Here is a 16,058-nt window from a genome sequence, read left to right on the forward strand (position 1 = left end):
ATCTTGTTGTGTAGAATATGAAATGTGGATGTATGAATTAGTGCGAGATTGGACCGAAAGGTCCGAGGTATTATGGTATAGATTCGATATGGATGAGTACCTAGCCTCATTTGTTGTACATGTAGTAGTAACTTTATCGATGGATTGATGAATGCTTATGACTTACTGAGTTGTAAACTCACTCGGTGTTTTCTTGTCACCCATTTTAGGTCTCTTGGACTCGTATTGTTGCGTGCTCGGAACCGTCGTTGAAGTCATCACACGGCTGAAATCTTGTGGTATTGTTTTTGTTGTTGAAGAACATTTGGCATGTATAGGCTATTATATTTTGTCGAATTGTGGGTTGTAAACTTTAAGCCATGTGAAAATGGCCTATGTGGTCGTCGAGTGGGATGCTAGAACCTATAGCCACGAGTCTTAGAAACTCAAATTTTGATAAGGTGGCCATAATTTGTGTCATGTATGATGGATGATTAAGGCCAAGGAAAAATTCATGAAATTGGCATAGTCTACTGCAGTAACTGTTGCGGACAGCAGCAGTGAGATGAGATTGAAAATCACTAAAAATAGTAGAAGTAGAATTAAATAGTGAGTAAATTATGGAACTGAACCTTGATGAATCTATTTTTATATGGACGAAACGAAACGACCATATGAGCAGTATACTGGGAAATATTAAAGTTCTCGTGAGACAGGGCCAGAACAGTTTCTGGGTCCCCTGTCGCGACTTTGAAAATTTACCATAAATTATCCAGAAAGAATTAGGAGTCATGCCTTATATGTAAAGATTCCATTTTGAGTCTAGTTTCATTAGAAACAAACGACACCAGTATTAAAGCCCTGTACAGAGAGATATTCAAGTTGTAACGCGCGAAGGTCAGAGCAGTCGGTCCCTGTAACATGGGTGACTTTAACTAATAAACTGTACCAATTGGCCCAACCAAAATTCTAAAATAACTCCATGGATGGGTATATGAGTCTAAATTCAGGAAAATTTACGAAACCAGTTTCCGAGTTTTGAAACTCGAGATATGATTTTAAAGCGACGGTGACGCAGTTTTCCAGCCTGACTGGTAATGTCAAATTGGTTGGTATCTTGAGAGGGTTTGGCGTTAACCCTCGTGTCCGACACCGGCATCGGTCACGAGTTAGGGGTGTTACAATTTTATTGGTATCTGAGCTATGGTTTAGTCGATTCTAGGACTACCATAGCGCGTGTGAGTCTTTCTATACATGCCAAATTGTTAGTGCTTAAAAATGTGATGACTTCGACGGTTGAAATTTTTGTTTTGATTAGTAAATGGAACCGGGGTAGAGACCCTTGGCGGATGACGTTGAAAGTGTAGCGGCTGCTCCCACGCAAGGGACACCGCCTGTTGAGCCTCAGTCATCCGCGAATAATCAAAATGAAGGGGCGAAACAAGCCTTCTTCACTATGATGAATGAGTGGGTCGCATAATATGCCCGAACCAACCCGGCTGTCCAACCATTCCCGAATTTAAATACTCCACCCCAAGAGCCCGCAATGCCTCCAGTTATTGATCCCGTGAGGCTGAGTAAACCACCGTGGACTTGATTAGGAAGCGGGGCCGAGGAGTTCAAGGCCATAGTTACCGATGATGCCGAAAAGGCCGAGTTCGCTCGATAACACCATTAGAGTGTTAGATGAACTGTCATGCACACCGATGAATGTCTTAAGTGTGCTATATCCTTGTTGCGAGACTCACTTACTATTGGTGGAGGACTTTAATTTCCATAGTCCCAAATGAACGAGTTACTTGGGATTTCTCTCAATCCAATTTGAAAGAAATACATTAGTCAACGGTTCATCGATCGAAGCGTAAGGAATTTTGGAACTCAAGCAAGGCGGATGACCGTATCGAATCTGAATATGAGTTCGTAAGACTTAGTCGGTATGCTCGGGAGTGTGTGGCTGATGAGGTTGCGATGTGCAAAAGATTTGAAGAAGGATTGAATGAAGAGTTAAAGTTACTAGTGGGAATTTTGGAGATAAAGGAGTTCGTGACACTAGTCGAACGAGCTCGCAAGGCGGAAGAACTTGGGAAGGAGAAGAAGAAGGCTGAATTTGAAGCAAGAGATTACCGTAAAAGATCGACGAGTAAAGCTCCGTTCTCGGCTGTAAAGAGGTTCGTGGAGGACACCGAAGAAGTCGAGGACGATTGCGGGAATTTCCATTAGAGCCCGACCATTGGCGGACTCCCGAGCTACTTCAGTAGCTAGTGTGGGCAATAATCATCAAGAGAGACTGAATGCCCCCAATGTGGAAGACGACACCTAGGTGAATGTTGGGGTAAGTGCATTAATAGGGCTGTTATGGATGCGGTTCAAGGACCACTTCATTAGAGATTGCACGGAGCTAGATGAGAGGAATAAGACGCAAGGTGCAAGACCTAGTGGAACGACGGTGGAGGTAGACCCCGAGAATCTCCGGAGGTAGGGGTGGTAATCAGAGAGGAGCCTCTAATACGGCCGTCCGATCCGAGACCCGTGCTCCTGCTAGAGCATATGCCATCCGCGCACGAGAGGAGGCATCCTCCCCTGACGTTATCACTGGTACTTTTACTCTCTTTGATACTATTGTGATTGCATTGATTGACCCCGGCTCTACTCACTCATATGTATGTGAAACCTTAGCATCTAGTAAGACTCTACCTGTTGAGTCTACTGAGTTCGTAATTCGAGTGTCAAACCCTTTGGGTCAATACGTGCTTGTTGATAAAGTGTGCAAGAGATGCCCCCTAATAATTCGAGAATCTGCTTTTTTACCGATCCGATGCTTCTACCATTTCATGAATTCGATGTTATTCTTGGTATGGATTGGTGACCGTACATGATGCAAGTTGGTGGACGCAAAAGGAAAACCATTGATTTGAGGAGTGCAAATAATGAGGTAGTCCGAGTCGAGTCTCATCGATTTAAAAGGAGCGCCGATGATAATATCTTCTATGACCGCTCGGAGGTATGTGAAAAAGGGGTGTGAAACATACCTTGCGTATGTGTTTGGAAGTAAAGAGACGGAAAGGAAACTCGAATCGGTACCAGTGGTTTGTGAGTATTCAGATGTTTTCCCTGAGGAGTTACCGGGATTGCCACCGGTTCGAGAAGTGGAATTCGCATCGGTTGTACCGGTACTATGCCGATTTCAATAGCCCCGCATCGTATGGCATTAACGGAATTAAAGGAATTGAAGGTTCAATTGCAAGAATTGACGGATAGAGGTTTCGCTCGACCGAGTTTTTCTCCATGGGCGCTTTTGTATTGTTTGTGAAGAAGAAGGACGGAACCATGAGGTTGTGCATCGACTATCGTCAACTCAATAAAGTGACGATAAAGAATAAATATCCATTGCCACGAATTGATGATTTGTTTGATCAATTAAAGGGAGCCTCGGTGTTTTCAAAGATAGATTTGAGGTCGGGTACTATCGGTTGAGGGTCCGAGAATCGGACATACCCAAAACCGCTTTTAGAACGAGGTACGGTCACTACTGAATTCTTGGTGATGCCGTTTGGGCTCACTAATGCCCTGCGGTGTTTATGGATTTAATGAATAGAATTTTCAGGCCATACTTAGATCGGTTCGTAGTTGTATTTATCGATGACATTTTGGTCTATTCGAGAGATGAAACCGAGCATCTTGAACACACGAGGCTAGTGTTGCAAATCTTACGAGATAAGCGATTATACATAAAGTTCAATAAATGTGAATTTTGGTTGAAAGAGGTTAGCTTTTGGGGCACGTGGTGTCCGTGATCGGTGTCGGTGGACCGAACAAAATTTCGCCATAGTCGATAGGAAACCACCAAGGAATGTTACCGAAGTTAGGAGCTTTTTGGGGCTTGCGGTTATTACCGACGATTTGTAAAAGGTTTCTCGACGATAGCCACGCCAATGACGGCTTACTCCAAAAGGATGTTAAGTTCGAATGGACGGAGAAATGTCGAAAAGTTTCGATCAACTGAAAGCTTATTTGGTGAAGCCCCAATTCTAGTGCAACCCGAATCGGGCAAAGAGTTTGTCATTTATAGTGACGCATCCCTACTTGGGTTGGGTTGCGTATTGATGCAAGAAGGGCGAGTTGTGGCCTATGCGTCGAGGCAATTAAGGCCACATGAGAAAAATTATCCAACCCATGATCTCGAATTGGCTGCCATCGTATTCGCCTTAAAGATATGACGACATTACTTATTTGGTGAGAAGTGCCATGTGTATTCGGATCACAAAAGTCTCAAATATTTGATGACCCAAAGAGACTTAAATCTGCGACAAAGGCGATGGCTCGAGTTGTTAAAAGATTATGAGCTCGTCATTGATTATCACCGGGAAGGGCTAATGTGGTTGCGGATGCCTTAAGCCGAAATCACTATTTGCCTTCTTGACGATGAATGTACACTTGTCTATCCTACCCGACAATGTGTTAGTAGCTGAATTGAAAGCCAAACCATTATTGATACGTCAAATTCGTGAAGCTCAGAAAGTCGACGATGAGTTGGTTGCAAAACGGGATGAGTGTGTTCCGAACAAGGACTCGGAATTTCAAATCGATGATGACGATTGTTTGAGGTTCAGAAGTCGTCTGTGTGTCCCAAAGAATTCGGAACTTATTCCAATAATTTTGAACGAAGCCCATTGTAGCCGAATGGCAATCCACCCGGGGAGTACGAAGATGTACAACGATTTGAAACGTCGGTTTTGGTGGCATGGTATGAAACGGGACATCTCCAACTTTGTTTCGAGATGTTTAATATGTCAACAAGTGAAAGCGGAACATCAAGTGCCTTCAGGATTGCTTCAGCCGATCACGATACCCGAGTGGAAATGGGATCGAGTCACAATGGACTTTGTGTCCGGGCTGCCATGGTCCTAGTAAGAAGGATGCGATTTGGGTTGTTGTTGATAGACAGACTAAGTCGGCTCACTTTATCCCCGTGCGTGTACGGATTTTTCATTGGATAAACTAGCCGAATTGTACGTTTCTCAGATTGTGAGATTACACGGGGTACCGATTTCTATTGTGTCGGATAGAGATCCGAGATTTACCTCGCGATTTTGGAAGAAATTTCAAGAAGCTTTGGGTACCAAGTTGCATTTCAGACCGCCTTTCACCCCCAAACCGATGGTCAATCCGAGCGGATAATTCAAATACTCAAGATATGTTGAGATGTTGTATCCTTGAGTTTAGTGGTTCATGGGAACGGTATCGCCTTTGATTGAATTAAGCACAACAATAGCTTTCAATCAAGTATTAAGATGGCGCCTTACGAGGCTTTATACGGTCGTAAATGCCGTACCCCATTATTCTCGGGTGAACTTAGTGAAGGTAAATTCTTGAGGTTGATTTGGTTAAGGATGCCGAGCAAAGAGTTCGAGTAATTCATGAAAGTTTGAAAGTCGCCGGATCGCCAAAAGTCGTATGCGGATTTGAAAAGAAAAGATATTGAATATCGGGTTGGAGACAAGGTCTTTCTCAAAGTTTCACCTTGGAAGAAGGTGCTTAGATTTGGCCGTAAGGAAAATTGAGCCCGAGGTTCATCGGGCCATATGAAATATCTGAACGAGTCGGTCCGATCGCGTATCGTTTGATTTTTCCCCGAACTTGAAAGGATTCACAACGTCTTCCATGTTTCGATGCTTGACGTTATAGATCGACCGTCACACGTAATTAGTCCATCAGAGGTTGAAATTCAAGCCGATATGAGTTATGAAGAAGAACCGATTCGTATCCTAGCTCGTGAAGTGAAGGAGTTGCGAAACAAAAGAGTTCCATTAGTAAAAGTGTTATGGCTCAAACACGGGATGGAAGAAGCTACTTGGGAACCCGAGAACTCTATGAAAGAGCGTTACCCAAACCTATTTATCGGTAAGATTTTCGGGGACGAAAATTTCTTAAGTGGGGGAGAGTTGTGACAGCCCAAAATTGACCCTAGTCGGGAAGTGGTTTCGGACCGCTAAACCGAGTCACCAAAATGTTTGAACGTAATATTTATTGTCTAGAATATGTAATTATGAATGTGTGAAAATTTCAAGCTTCGATTTAGCCGATAGCATGTGAATTCAGTTAGTAGGACTTGTGTGACACTTTTGAAAAGTGATAGGCTAATCTATAAGGACCTAATAGTGCATGTAGCCAAAGGGGAGGACTTGCATGTCAAATTTCCCCCTAATAGTTAGTGGCCGCCATGACAAGAGATTATGGGTAAAAACATGTCATAAAACATGTTGGAACAATGGTGTATGTAAGAAAAAATAAAATAGTGAGCATGGGAATTTAATAATGAAAGGAACAAAAAAAAAAAAAAGAAAAAATGGTCTCATGCATGCCCATTGCGTGAGTGTGGAGAAAGAAAGAAGAATTTTTGTTCATCATTTTTCATTTCCTTTGGGCTGAAAATTCTAAGGAAGAAGGAAGGAATTCTTGTTTCATGTTGGTTTGGAAGAGGTTTAGGAGGTGGTTTGGCCATACTTGTACCTAGATTAAGGTAAGTTTGATGTTTTGCCATGAGATTCATGTATATTTTAGTTGCTAGCTTGATGTTCTTGTTAGCCCATGGTTCAAATCTTTGTTATGTCATGGGAATGAAATTCGGCCAAAGTGAATATGGTGTTAATGTCATTGCATGCTAAATATCAAGCTTGATAATGATTCACGTGATGGTGGATTGAGGATTCTTAGATTTTCTTTTAGCATTTTTGAATGAGATACTAAGTTCTTTGTTTAACCATGACCAAATTGAAACGGTATGGTGTTGTGGTATTCAGCCATGTTGTATCCATAAGTATGATTCATGCATGTTGCATGGTAAGTAAGATTTAAGCTTTGGATATGTGTGTATATTTGGATATAAGCCACTTGAGAATTCGGCCATTGCACCTACATGAATATATGTTTGCACATGATGAATTGGTATGACATGTATACTATTTTAAGGTGTCTATTTGCTTGTGATGTTGTTTGGTTATGAAATAAATGAGATGTGTATAGAACTACAATATGTAATCGTTAATTAGGAAAATGTATGCTGTTTTTTGTGTAGTATTAAGTGTAAAATTAGCCTCCACATAGACATGCATATTCGCCAAAGGAAGTAGATTGGTGTGCATGTATTCGGTTAGAGGCAACCATATTGAAGCCTTATCTTGGCTTAGATTGTTGACCAAATGGGTAATAAGTGAGGATGGTTGCGAATATACAAACATACATATGCATGTGTAATTGAATTATGAATGTTTAGCAAGAGGGTTAAACTAGTTGATTTATTGATTAAGCTCAAGGAGTTAAAGAAGGAGAATCAAGCAAGGGAAAGACGAAGGTCATCGAGTAGCCGACTTGGACTGTTTTACCCAACACAAGGTAAGTCATTAAGCGTATATTTGGTGTTGATTTAAATGATCAATATATATATGCAAATATGTTTAAATGAGTTGGTGTGTAAATGGAAATGTATGTGTATGGAATGATGCCATTGTTGAATGTATAAAGGCAGCAAAATACATAAGGTATTGGTCTCGGCACTAAGTGTGCGGGTATAAATGGACACGGTGACAAGATTGGCACTAAGTGTGCGGGTTTAAAATTGTACAGCACTAAGTGTGCGAGTTTGATTATATAGCACTAAGTGTGCGAGTTGAATACATATAGCACTAAGTGTGCGGATTCACTATATGCTCTTGCATTACAATTGGCACTGAGTGTGCGACATTTATCGAGCTAATCCCGGACAGCGGATCGGGTAAGTACCTCGAGCTCATGACGAATAGAGAATACGTTCATGCTTGGGGTTGAATTTGGTAAGCCTTAAATCTATGTGATGATTGAAATTGTATGGTTGTGCTGGAAAATGAGTTAATGTGCAAAAAAATGCTTGATTATCTTGTTGTGTAGAATATGAAATGTGGATGTATGAATTGGTGCGAGATTGGACCGAAAGGTCCGAGGTATTATGGTATAGATTCGATATGGACGAGTACCTAGCCTCATTTGTTGTACATGTAGTAGTAACTTTATCGGTGGATTGATGAATGCTTATGACTTACTGAGTTGTAAACTCACTCGGTGTTTTCTTGTCACCCATTTTAGGTCTCTTGGACTCGTATTGTTGCGTGCTCGGAACCGTCGTTGAAGTCATCACACCGGCTGAAATCTTGTGGTATTGTTTTTGTTGTTGAAGAACATTTGGCATGTATAGGCTATTATATTTTGTCGAATTGTGGGTTGTAAACTTTAAGCCATGTGAAAATGGCCTATGTGGTCGTCGAGTGGGATGCTAGAACCTATAGCCACGAGTCTTAGAAACTCAAATTTTGATAAGGTGGCCATAATTTGTGTCATGTATGATGGATGATTAAGGCCAAGGAAAAATTCATGAAATTGGCATAGTCTACTGCAGTAACTGTTGCGGACAGCAGCAGTGAGATGAGATTGAAAATCACTAAAAATAGTATAAGTAGAATTAAATAGTGAGTAAATTATGGAACTGAACCTTGATGAATCTATTTTTATATGGACGAAACGAAACGACCATATGAGCAGTATACTGGGAAATATTAAAGTTCTCGTGAGACAGGGCCAGAACGGTTTCTGGGTCCCCTGTCGCGACTTTGAAAATTTACCATAAATTATCCAGAAAGAATTAGGAGTCATGCCTTATATGTAAAGATTCCATTTTGAGTCTAGTTTCATTAGAAACAAACGGCACCAGCATTAAATCCCTGTACAGAGAGATATTCAAGTTGTAATGCGCGAAGGTCAGAGCAGTCGGTCCCTGTAACATGGGTGACTTTAACTAATAAACTGTACCAATTGGCCCAACCAAAAATTCTAAAAATAAATCCATGGATGGGTATATGAGTCTAAATTCAGAGAAAATTTACGAAACCAGTTTCCGAGTTTTGAAACTCGAGATATGATTTTTAAGGCGACGGTGACGCAGTTTTCCAGCCTGACTGGTAATGTCAAATTGGTTGGTATCTTGAAAGGGTTTGGCCGTTAACCCCTCGTGTCCGACACCGGCGTCGGTCACGAGTTAGGGGTGTTACAACATGGATCATTACAAAGCTTCACTTTTAGCATGCAATTGACATCAACACCAATCCACCTTAGCCGAATATCATCTCCATGACATAGCAAAGATTTGAACCATGAGCTAGGTAGAACTCAAGCTAACAACTAAAAGCATGCATGAATCTCATGGAACAACATCAACATACCTTAACCTAGATACAAGTATGGCCGATCCTCTTCCTAATCCTCTTCCAAGCCGAACATGAAGCAAGAGAGCACCTTCCTTCTTCCTTCCTCCTTAGAACTTTCGGCCAAAAAAAAAATGTAAAAGGATGGACACTCTTTTTTTTTTCTTTGTTTTCATCATTTTCCCTTCCATTATTTTATTACCATGCTCCTTATTTTATCATTCCTCCCATGAAACACCAACATAACATGTTTATGACATGTTTTGCCCATCACACTTTGTCCACCCTATTTGTCATGGCCAGCCACTACTAATTAGGGGGGAAATTGACATGCAAGTCCACCCTTTTTATTACATGCACTAATAGATCCTTATGTTTTGACCTATCACATTTCAAAAGTGTCACACATAAGTCTTATTGACTAAATTCACATGCAATTTACTAAATCGAAGCTTAAAACTTTCACACATTCATATTCACATATTTTAGACAATAAATATCATATTCAAATAATTTGGTGACTCGGTTTAGCGGTCCTGAAACCGGTTTCCGACTAAGGTCACTTTAAGGCTGTCACAACTCTCCCCCACTTAACAAATTTTCGTCCCCGAAAATCTTACTGGTAAATAGGTTTGGGTATCGTTCTTTCATGGCGTTCTCGGGTTCCCAAGTAGCTTCTTCCATCCCGTGTTTGAGCCATAACACTTTTACTAAAGGAACCTTTTTGTTTCGTAACTCTTTCACTTCACGAGCTAGGATACGAATCGGCTCTTCTTCATACTCATGTCGGATTGAATTTCAACCTCTGATGGATTAATTACGTGTGACGGATCAGATCTATAACGTCAAAGCATCGAAACATGAAAGACGTCGTGAATCTTTTCAAGTTCAGAGGGCAAAATCAATCTATACGCAACTGGATCAACTCGTTCGGAGATTTCGTACGGCCCAATGAATCTCGGACTCAACTTGCCCTTACGGCCAAATCTGAGTATCACTTTAAGAAACACTTTATCTCCCACCTGATATTCAATGTCTTTTCGTTTCAAATCCGCATACAATTTCTAACGATCTGTGGCTGCCTTCAGACTTTCACGGATTACTTTTACTTTCTGTTCAGAATCTTTAATCAAATCAACTCCAAAAATTTTACTTTCACCGAGCTCGGTCCAAAACAATGGTGTACGGCATTTACGACCGTACAAAGCCTCGTAAGGTGCCATCTTAATACTTGATTGAAAACTGTTGTTGTAAGCGAATTCAATTAAAGGTAAATACTGCTCCCATGAACCACTAAACTCGAGGATGCAACATCTCAACATATCCTCAAGTATCTGAATTATCCGCTCGGATTGACCATCGGTTTGGGGGTGAAAAGTGGTGCTAAAATGCAACTTGGTACCCAAAGCTTCTTGCAATTTATTCCAAAATCGTGAGGTGAATCTCGGATCTCTATCCGACACAACAGAAGTAGGTACCCCGTGTAATCTCACAATCTGATAAACATACAATTCAGCTAGTTTATCCATTGAAAAGTCCGTGCGTACGGGGATAAAGTGAGCCGACTTAGTCATTCTATCAACAACAACCCAAATCGCATCTTTCTTACTTGCTGACACTGGCAACCCAGATACAAAATCCATCGTGACTCGATCCCATTTCCATTCAGGTATCATGATCGGCTGAGTAAACCTGTAGGCACTTGATGTTCCGCTTTCACTTGTTGACATACTAAACACTTCGATACAAAATCGAAAATATCTCGTTTCATACCATGCCACCAAAATTGACGTCTCAGATCGTTGTACATTTTCGTACTCCCCGGGTGAATTGACATTCGGCTACAATGAGCTTCGTTAAGAATCATCGAAATGAGTTCTGAATTTCTTGGAACACACAAACGACTTCTGAACCTCAAACAATCGCCATCATCAATTTGAAACTCTGATTCCGTATTCAGAACACATTCAGCCCGTTTTGCAACCAAGTCATCATTGACTTTCTGAGCTTCACGAATTTGATGGATCAACAATGGTTTAGCCTTTAATTCAGCTACTAACACATTGTCGGGTAGAACAGACAAGTGTGCATTCATCGCTCGTAAAGCAAACAGTGATTTTCGGCTTAAGGCGTCCACAACCACATTAGCCTTTCCCGGGTGATAATCAATGACAAGCTCATAATCTTTCAACAACTCAAGCCAACGTCTTTGTCGCAGATTTAAGTCTCTTTGAGTCATCAAATATTTGAGACTTTTGTGATCCGAATATACATGGCACTTCTCACCAAATAAGTAATGTCACCATATTTTCAAAGCAAATACGATGGCAGCTAATTCGAGATCATGGGTCGGATAATTTTTCTCATGTGGCTTTAATTGTCTTGACGCATAGGCCACAACTCGACCTTCTTGCATCAATACGCAACCCAACCCAAGTAGGGAGGCATCACTATAAATGACAAACTCTTTGCCCGATTCGGCTGCACTAGAATTGAGCTTCATCAAATAAGTTTTCATTGATCAAAACTTTTTCGACATTTTTCCGTCCATTCAACTTAACATCTTTTGAAGTAACCGTCATTGGTGTGGCTATCATCGAGAAACCTTTACAAACCGTCGGTAGTAACCGGCAAGTCCCAAAAGCTCGAACCTCATTAATATTTCTGAGGCTTCCAGTTAAGTATGGCCGAAATTTTGTTCAGATCAACTCGAATACCCGATACAGATACCACATGACCCAAGAAGCTAACCTCTCTTAACCAGAACTCACACTTATTGAACTTAGCATATAACTGCTTATCCCGTAAAATTTGCAACACTAATCCCAGGTGTTCAGCATGATCAGTTTCATTTCTCGAATAGACCAAAATATCATCGATAAACACAACTACAAACCGATCCAAATACGGTCTAAAAATCTGATTCATCAAATCCATAAATACCGCAGGGGCATTAGTGAGCCCAAACGGCATCACTAAGAATTTGTAGTGACCGTATCTCGTTCTGAAAGCAGTTTTGGGTATATCCGAATCTCGAATTCGCAACTGATAATAACCCGATCTCAAATCTATCTTTGAAAACATTGAGGCTCCCTTTAGTTGATCAAACAAATCGTCAATACGCGGTATCGGATATTTATTCTTTATTGTCACCTTATTCAGCTGTCGATAATCGATGCACAACCTCATGGTTCCGTCCTTCTTTTTCACAAACAATACTGGTGCACCCCAAGGTGAGAAACTTGGTCGAGCGAAACCTCTATCCGTCAACTCTTGCAACTAAGCTTTCAATTCCATTAATTCTGTTGGTGCCATACGATACGGAGCTATCGAAATCGGTGTAGTCCCAGGTACAAGCTCAATACCAAACTCTACCTCCCGAACAGGTGGTAAACCCGATAATTCTTCGGGAAAAACATCCGGGTATTCACAAACCACTGGCACAGATTCAGGCTTCTTTTCTAACTCTTTGTCATCAAGTACATACGCAAGGTATGCTTCACACCCCTTTCTTACATATGTCTGAGCCAACATTGATGATATTACAACTGGCAACCTATTCAAGTCAGTAGACTCAACTCAGATTATCTCGTTATTTACACACCTTAAATCGATGGTTTTTCTTTTTCAATTTACAATTGCATCATGTACGGTCAACCAATCCATACCGAGGATAACATCAAATTCGTCAAACGGTAGAAGCATCAAATCGGCCGGAAAGCAGGAACCTCGATTTCTAAGGGACATTTCTTACACACTTTGTCGACAAGCACATAATGACCCAAGGGATTTGACACCCAAATTACAAACTCAGTAGACTCAACAGGTAGAGTCTTACTGGATGCTAAGGTTTCACATATATAGGAATGAGTAGAACCAGGGTCAATCAAAGCAATCACATTAGTACCAAAGAGAGTAAAAGTACCGGTAATAACATCCGGCGAGGAAGCATCCTCGGCGTGCTGGCAGATAGCGTAAGCTCTAGCAGAGCACGAGCCTCGAGATCTGGTTGTAGCATCTCTAGATCCTCTCGACCGCCACTAGCATTGCCGTATTCCTAGATGGTCTACCCCGAGCAAGAGTAGCACCGGGCTTCCCACTCTGATTTACGTTGTGTTCGGACAATCTCGGGCAATCTCTAATAAAGTGGTCAGCCGACCCGCACTTGTAACAGGAGCGGTCATGGAATCTACAACTCCTCGAGTGCCATTTACCACAATACTGACACTCCGTTCTGTCTTGACGGTCATTCCCAACACTGGCGACCGAAGTGACTCGTGCACTCACAGAGGGTCGATCACGGTCTCGTCTAGAAAAACCCGAAGTGTCTCTATATCGGCCCAAATCATTTCTAAACTTTTTCAATGATTGTTGAAAGGGCCTCCCCGAAGACCTCTTACGAAACTCCTTTGCTCCCATATCAGCTTTTCTTTTCTCCATACTGAGCTCCTTGGCTTTGTAAGCTCGCTCAACAAGTACCACAAATTCTCGGATTTCCAAGATGCCAACATACAGCTTTATATCATCATTCAGTCCATCCTCGAAACGTTTACACATTACGGCTTCTGAGGAAATGCATTCTCGTGCGTATCGGCTAAGCCTCACAAATTTTCATTCAAAGTCGGTAACCGACATGGAACCTTGTTTAAGTTCAAGAAATTCCTTCCGTTTTTGATCCATAAATCTCTGACTGATATACTTTTTCCGAAACTCGGTTTGGAAAAACTCCCAAGTTACTTGCTCTCTGGGCACAACAGAAGTCAACGTATTTCACCAATAGTAGGCAGAATCACGTAGCAAGGAGATAGTACACTTTAGGCACTCATCGGGTGTGCAAGTTAGCTCATCGAGTACCTGAATAGTGTTGTCCAACCAAAATTCAGCTTGCTCGGCATCATCGCTATCCGTAGCCTTAAATTCAGTAGCCCCGTGTTTTCGGATTCTATCAACTGGGGGCTTACTTGACCTTATTTGGTCAGTCACCAGAGGTATTGTAGGTGCGGGGGTGGTATTAGTCGGGAATGGAGGTTGTGGAATAGCCGTATTAGTTCGAATGTATTGGTTGAACCAATCATTCATCACGCTATAAAAAGCTTGCCTAGCCTCATCATTCGGATTGCTAGCAATAGGTTGAGAGTCCGCCGGTGTTGTCCCTTGTGCGGGAGCAGGCGCTACACTCTCAAGATCATCAGCTATCGCTCGGTCGGGATCGGATCCATTACTATAAATAAACACATTTGCAAATGTCAAAAATCACCACACTATCAAATAATCACAAAATGGCATGTATAGCTAGACCCAAACGTATTACGGTAGTCCTAGAATCGACTAAACCGTAGCTCTGATACCAATAAAATTGTAACACCCCGTACTCGAGACCGTTGCCGGAGTCGGACACGAGGGGTTAACAGACTTAATTCACTTATTTTCACAGTCCATTTTAAAAATTTCCAGACAAGCTGACTAACTGCGTCACTGTCACCTTAAAAATCATATCTTGAGTTCCAAAACTCGAAAACCAGTTTTGTAAATTTTCCCCGAAACTAGACTCATATATCCATCTACAAATATTTTTCTAGAATTTTTAGTTGGGCCAATTAGTACAGTTTATTAGTTAAAGTCTCCCCTGTTACAGGGTTTGACTACTCTGACCTTCATGCATTACGACTTATATATCTCCCTGTACAGGGCTTCAATACTTATGACGTTTGTTTCTAAAGAAACTAGACTCAAAACGGAATCAATAAATATATGGCATGACTTCTAATTATCTCTGGTTAATTTATAATGAATTTCCAAAGTCAGATCAGGGGATCTAGAAATCGCTCTGGCTCTGTCCCACGTAAACTTAAATATCTCTTAAAATACGATCATATGACCATTTTGTTTCTTCCATATGAACGTCGATTCATCAAGGTTCGATTACATAATTTATTCACTATTTAATTCCATTCCTACTATTTTTAGTGATTTTTAAAATTCACACCACTGCTGCTGTCAGCATCTGCCTTTAAGGTAGACTTTACCTATTACATAGTTTCCATGATTCAACCAACCCTTTAGCATATATAGCACAAAGTATGATCGTGATTAACCATTCCAATGGCCAATCATTACCAAGCATATCCACACCTCTCAATGACCATATACATACAAAATGATTATAACATTATGCTCAAAATATATATATAAGCCATTTTCGCATGGCTATCCAAATTCGTACAATACCGAAAGGTACATGACCAACATCAAAAAGGGTAGTCCTATACATGCCATTTCAGAGTTCAACCAAAAGTGTACTAAAGGGGCTTTGATAGTGTGGACAACTTCGACTTCAACAATCCCGAGTCCGATAGTTGACGAACCAAAATCTATAAAGCAGAAAATCAAAGAAACGGAGTAAGCATTTAATGCTTAGTAAGTTTTGAGCCATGAAATTAGACACAACTAAAGTATAACATTCGTATGGCTCAACGGATAATTTCATATGCACAAATTCTCAATATCATACTTACTTCACATTACCGACCCTTATATTCATACACAAGAGATCAATTTAGCCAAAGGCCGGTAGCTCATTTATAGACTGAGCGAATACTATTTGTAAGGAATCAACCAATTCAATGCATATACGAAACATACCTCATCGCTGGGATTTTACGAGCGTATTAATTGAAATTATTACAGCAAGATCACTCATTCCCAAGCCAGGTACCTTCGGGATTTAACCGGATATAGATACTCGCTCGAATGCCTTCGGGACATAGCCCAGATGTAGTAACTCGCACAAATGCCTTCGGGACTTAGCCCGGATATAGTAACTCGCACAAATTCCTTCAGGACTTAACC

Source organism: Gossypium arboreum, chromosome 4 (genome assembly GCF_025698485.1).
Source record: "Gossypium arboreum isolate Shixiya-1 chromosome 4, ASM2569848v2, whole genome shotgun sequence".
NCBI classification, from domain to species: Eukaryota; Viridiplantae; Streptophyta; class Magnoliopsida; order Malvales; family Malvaceae; genus Gossypium; species Gossypium arboreum.